The 6,349-nt window shown below is 44.2% G+C and overlaps 1 pseudogene; it reads right to left on the reverse strand.

Annotated features, from left to right (window-relative positions):
- Positions 1–1,758: 1,758 nt before the first annotated feature.
- Positions 1,759–4,911, reverse strand: LOC135532899 (unconventional myosin-Vc-like; annotated as a pseudogene).
- Between the last annotated feature and the right edge of the window lie 1,438 nt (positions 4,912–6,349).

A 6,349-nucleotide genomic window follows, 5' to 3' on the forward strand; every position in this document is an offset into this window, starting at 1 on the left:
CTACTGTATCAACTGGTCCTACTGTATCAAAGAGGTTTGGACTAACCCTGGTAGTATCAGACGGTTTTGGAATAACCCCTGGTCCCTGTATCAGAAAGAGATTTGGAATAACCCCAATACTGTATCAAAAGAGGTTTGGACTAACCCTGGTCCTACTGTATCAAAGAAAGAGGTTTGGACTAACCCTGGTCCTACTGTATCAAAAGAGGTTTGGACTAACCCTGGTCCTGTACTGTATCACTGTAAAGAGGTTTGGACTAACCCTGGTCCTACTGTATCAAAGAGAGGTTTGGACTAACCCTGGTCCTACTGTATCAAAGAGAGGTTTGGACTAACCCTGGTCCTACTGTATCAAAGAGGTTTGGACCAACCCTGGTCCTACTGTATCAAAGAGAGGTTTGGACTAACCCTGGTCCTACTGTATCAAATAGAGGTTTGGACTTGGTCCTACAGTATCAGAAAAGGTTTGGAATAACCCTGGTCTTACTGTATCAAATAGAGGTTTGGACTAACCCTGGTCCTACTGTATCATCCTGGTCCTACTGTATCAAAGAGAGGTTTGGAACCCTGGTCCTACTGTATCAGAAAGAGGTTTGGACTAACCCTGGTCCTACTGTATCAGAAAGAGGTTTTGGACTGTATAACCCTGGTCCTACTGTATCAAAGAGAGGTTTGGACTAACCCTGGTCCTACTGTATCAAAAGAGGTTTGGACTAACCCTGGTCCTACTAGGTTTGGTATCAGAAAGAGGTTTGGACTAACCCTGGTCCTATGGTATCAGAAAGACGGTTTGTATCAGAAGAAAGAGGTTTGGACTAACCCTGGTCCTACTGTATGTATCAGAAAGAGGTTTGGTCTAACCCTGGTCCTACTGTATCAGAAAGAGGTTTGGTCTAACCCTGGTCCTACTCCTACTGTATCAGAAAGAGGTTTGGACTAACCCTGGTCCTACTGTATCATTTGCAGGTCTAAAGTGCTCCTGTACAGAAATTTGCAAATAGAATCATCATCAACTAATACAATATTCTATTAATATAATTAATTTTAGGCACATGTTTTTACATGTCGCATAATACCCCCCCCACCCTAAACAAAAAAGTATCTTAAAAACAAAAAAACAAGCCATGATTTATTTACTGTGCATGATACTCAATAACATTGAGTGGTCACATTCTCAATTTGCACAGACAAGACAATATAAAAAACAACAACACAGTTCACATTTGTCATCTCATCTGAACTGAGAAAGTAAGGTTTCTCGTTATATTACCAAGCTTTAGAAAATCAACAGCATCTGCATTTTTGCTGTACATTAGTCAGGAGTCATTTAATATTTCTATCAAACTGTATAACAAGTGTAAATCAAAACACTCTTTCTTTTAAAAGGATCTTTGGTTATTTGGATCCATAATTACTGTGATGATTGTAAAAGGTTGGTTTTAGAGCAGTGTCCCTGGAGCCAATGTGCTTCTACATCAACATTGCTTTTACTGTTTGGGGGTTTTAGGCTGGGTTTCTGTACAGCACTTTGTGACATCGGCTGATGTAAAAAGAGCTTCATAAATACATTTGATTGATTGATTGATTGATTGATTGGTTAGGAGTGCCTTGCTCAAGGACACAATGGCAGTCGGAGCCACCTGAGACTCTAGTAGAAAGCGGCAAGCTTCACTCCTGACAGCTTTTCCCCTGTCATCACTGGGATTAAAAACCAGCCATCTTTAGGTTACTGGACCGCTTCTCTAGTCAGGGGTCAGAGTTTAGGTCCTGGTGAGGAAGCCCAGTCTGAGGCTGGATGGTATCTGCAGTAGCTTCAGGGCCTGAGATTCACGGGGTGAATGGGTCAGAGGTCAGGGGTTAGAGGTTAGATCCTGGTGTGGAAGCCCAGTCTGAGGCTGGATGGTATCTGCAGTAGCTCCAGGGCCTGAGAGGACAGGGTGAAGGGTCAGAGGTCAGGGGTTAGATCCTGGTGAGGAAGCCCAGTCTGAGGCTGGATGGTATCTCCAGTAGCTCCAGGGCCTGAGAGGACGGGGTGAAGGGGAAGGTGACTTGGAAACGATACTGGGTATCCAGCATCAGCTGGGAGGATCCCCCCTCACGGTCTTGGAGCAAGCCCTGGGGACAAGGGAAATAAATTACTTTCATAGATGTAGTTCATGGAGACGTTGTGATTAAAATGATATAATTTCTAGTAATTCAAATGTAATAATAATTCAAACTGTGTAAAAGGCAGGTGCTCCTGATCCTTGTCATAGGATCGAGATTTACCTGAATTTTGCGGACGAATGATGGTGCCACCCTTTTCTCAAAATCATCAGTGGGCTTGTAAGAGTTCAAAATCTTGACAATCTAGAACAGGGCGGTAAAACAAGATTCATTTAAACATGCTTTCGATTACATTTCAGCAGATGCTCTTATCCAGAGCGACTTACAGGAGCAATTAGGGTTAAGTGCTTTGCTCAAGGGCACATCGGCAGATTTTTTTCTAGGGATTTGAACCAGCGATCTGGCACAACGCACGTCACCGCTAGGCTACCTGCCGCTTCAGTACCTGTACAGGGCTGAGTTCTGAGCATTGCTCTGTGATGTCTTTGATGTCGTCATCAGTGGTCTTGTTGACCTGCAGCAGCCAGGCAGCCTGAGACAGAGGCTTCAGAGTAGCCATGGTACCCTGCACTAGGTCCTTCTCCTTTAGCCACGCCTCCAGGTGACTTATGTTACACCTGGAAAACACAGACAGGTAACTGATGTTACACCTGGAAAACACAGACAGGTAACTGATGTTACACCTGGAAAACACAGACAGGTAACTGAAACGTTGTTATTACGTTACTTAACACACAGACAGGTAACTGAAACGTTGTTATTATGTTACTTAACACACAGACAGGTAACTGAAACGTTGTTATGTTACCTAACACATATTGTAGGAACTTTCACTGTTTGTTGAGTAGGATTTAGCTTTCCATCTCTCGCTCCATGGTTCTCTCTCCCTTCCTGGTTCTCTCTCCCTCCCTGGTTCTCTCTCCCTTCCTCGTTCTCTCTTCTGATCCGGTTCTCTCTCCCTTCCTGGTTCTCTCTCCTCCCTGGTTCTCTCTTCTTCTCCGGTTCTCTCTTCCTCTCCGGTTCTCTCTCCCTTCCTGGTTCTCTCTCCCTTCCTGGTTCTCTCTCCCTTCCTGGTTCTCTCTCTCCCTGGTTCTCTCCCTCCCTGGTTCTCTCCCTCCCTGGTTCTCTCCTCCCTGGTTCTCTCTTCCTCTCCGGTTCTCTCTCCCTCCTGGTTCTCTCTCCCTCCTGGTTCTCTCTTCTTCTCCGGTTCTCTCTTCTTCTCCGGTTCTCTCTTCCTCTCTGGTTCTTTCTTCCTTCCTGGTTCTCTCTCCCTCTCTGGTTCTCTCTTCCTCACTGGTTCTCTCTTCTTCTCGGGTTCTCTCTTCCTTACTGGTTCTCTCTTTCCTTCCTCTCTTCTTGTTCAACACACACACACACATGGATACACACACACTCTGTCCCCTACCTGATCTGCATGCCCTTCCTACAGGAGCACATCTTTGCGTAGCAGGATGTTGTTGAGTGTGTCCGCACCCACCAGGAAGAAGGTCTGTTTCACAGCCTGTTGGACAACACAGATACACACAGTTAGTTGAGTTTAATATAAACTGGAAATGACACAGGTCCAAGAATCAATCCCTGTGAAACACCACAATTGATCCCAAGAGGGAGTTTACTCCTTTCCTTTCCTTTCCTTTCCCACACACACACACACACACACACACACTGACCCCCCACCCCTACTTGTCTGACCCCCATCACCACTAGTCTGCCCCCTACCTCTGACCCCCCCCCTTTCCCCACCTGTCTGACCCCATCTGACCTTCGACCCCGGTCTGACCCCCCACCCCACCCCCTACCTGTCTGACCAGCCCCTCCTCCATGCCGTGCTGACTCATAGTGCTGTGGTATAGACTGGGTTGCTGGAGGAGAGAGTAGATGGTGCAGACCTCCTGGTCCTCATAGATGCTGCTAGAACGCTTACGGAAACCTGTAGGCTTCATACTAGAGATGTCCTGAGACTCTCGTGCTCCAGCATACAGGGAACTGGAGGAAAACAGAGCCGCGTAAACACACTCATTACGTAGAACAGGTATGAATAGCCGAATGATTGAAACACTTTATTTATTACCTTTAAATATAATAATCTTGAGGATAGAAATAATTTATTGTAAACAGATATTTAATGGATTGGAAAGTGACTACACATCAATGTACATCATATCAATGTATATCATGTTGTCTTATGAGAGAAAACCTACCGATCATGGGTATAAGAGTCTTCTCCATAACAGATATAAATTGGTGGTAGATACGGATGGCCAGATCACTGAAGATCTGTCTGTGTTCAGACAAGTCAAAGTTCTGTAAGCAGTTCTTCTTCTGACGCCGAGAGTTCTGTTTCAAAGAAAAAGTAACATCAGTTCCAGAATGGAAAGATGGAGAAGAAGAAGAATGTATACATTTACTTCATAGGGGCGGCAGCGTAGCCTAGTGGTTAGAGTGTTGGACTTGTAACCCAAAACGGTTGCAAGATAGAATCCCCGAGCTGACAAGGTAAAAATCTGTCGTTCTGCCCCCTGAACAAGGCAGTTTAACCCACTGTTTCCCGGTAGGCCGTCGTTGAAAATAAGATTTTGTTCTTAACTGACTTGCCTAGTGAAATAAAAATGTTGTTTTTTTAAACACTGACTTTGTAAATAAGAATTTGTTCTTAACTAAAAATATATATATTAAAATAAAAACACTGTACAAAATAATGAGTGGAATAGATTTGACTCCTTAATCTCAATTACAATCTCTGTGTCGAACACAAACAATAAGGATCTCTGTGGATGGTGATGGTGTGATGCTAGAAACAACCATCCCACCTCTTCTCCACTGTACTGCTTCAGGCAGCTGAGAATGTGATACGTGTTGGACAGCCAGAACGATAGCAACTCAAAGTCTTCTTGGTGATCCTGAGACAGGTAACAAATAACAACAAAACTATTAACAACCACAATAACGTTGAGAGTGTGAGCGCTGAGAGAATGAGCATGTCATTATAAACAAGGTCAATCATTCCTCCAAGGGAGAAGAAGAACAAGAAAAATAACAAGAAGAAGAACAAGAAGAATAACAAGTAGAAAAAGAAGAAGAACAAGAACAAGAAAAAATAACAAGAAGAACAAGAAAAATAACAAGAAGAAGAACAAGTAGAAGAACAAGTAGAAAAAGAAGAACAAGAAAAATAACAAGAAGAAGAACAAGAAAAATAACAAGAAGAAGAACAAGTAGAAAAAGAATAACAAGAAAAATAACAAGAAGAAGAACAAGTAGAAAAAGAAGAAGAAACTCAGTATTTGTAGAGATTTCAAGATGTCAGCACAGACAGTAGGATTGTCAAAACTTTGCCACAGCTTACCGTGATGACCTTTTTAACCCCACTGATGATGGCGTTCATGAGAGACTTGAGCTTGGCTCCATCGTTAAGGTAGTCAGCGTGGACGGACACACATGAAGAGAAGCTGAGCAGCCATGCCGGGATCATGTTAACCCCTCTGGGCTTCAGGTCTGACAGGAGAGTAGAGGTCAGTTACAAACATGAGGCAGTTTAATGGACACACATGAAGAGAAACTGGGCAGCCATGTTGGGGATCATGTTAACCAGTACTCCTCTGGGCTTCAGGTCTGACAGGAGAGTAGAGGTCAGTTACAAACATGAGGCAGTTTAATGGACACACATGAAGAGAAACTGGGCAGCCATGTTGGGGATCATGTTAACCCCTCTGGGCTTCAGGTCTGACAGGAGAGTAGAGGTCAGTTACAAACATGAGGCAGTTTAATGGACACACATGAAGAGAAACTGGGCAGCCATGTTGGGGATCATGTTAACCCCTCTGGGCTTCAGGTCTGACAGGAGAGTAGAGGTCAGTTACAAACATGAGGCAGTTTAATGGACACACATGAAGAGAAACTGGGCAGCCATGTTGGGGATTATGTTAACCAGTACTCCTCTGGGCTTCAGGTCTGACAGGAGAGTAGAGGTCAGTTACAAACATGAGGCAGTTTAATGGACACATGAAGAGAAACTGGGCAGCCATGTTGGGGATCATGTTAACCAGTACTCCTCTGGGCTTCAGGTCTGACAGGAGAGTAGAGGTCAGTTACAAACATGAGGCAGTTTAATGGACACACATGAAGAGAAACTGGGCAGCCATGTTGGGGATCATGTTAACCAGTACTCCTCTGTGCTTCAGGTCTGACAGGAGAGTAGAGGTCAGTTACAAACATGAGGCAGTTTAATGGACACACATGAAGA

Source organism: Oncorhynchus masou, unplaced genomic scaffold, assembly GCF_036934945.1.
Source record: "Oncorhynchus masou masou isolate Uvic2021 unplaced genomic scaffold, UVic_Omas_1.1 unplaced_scaffold_2097, whole genome shotgun sequence".
Taxonomy (NCBI): domain Eukaryota; kingdom Metazoa; phylum Chordata; class Actinopteri; order Salmoniformes; family Salmonidae; genus Oncorhynchus; species Oncorhynchus masou.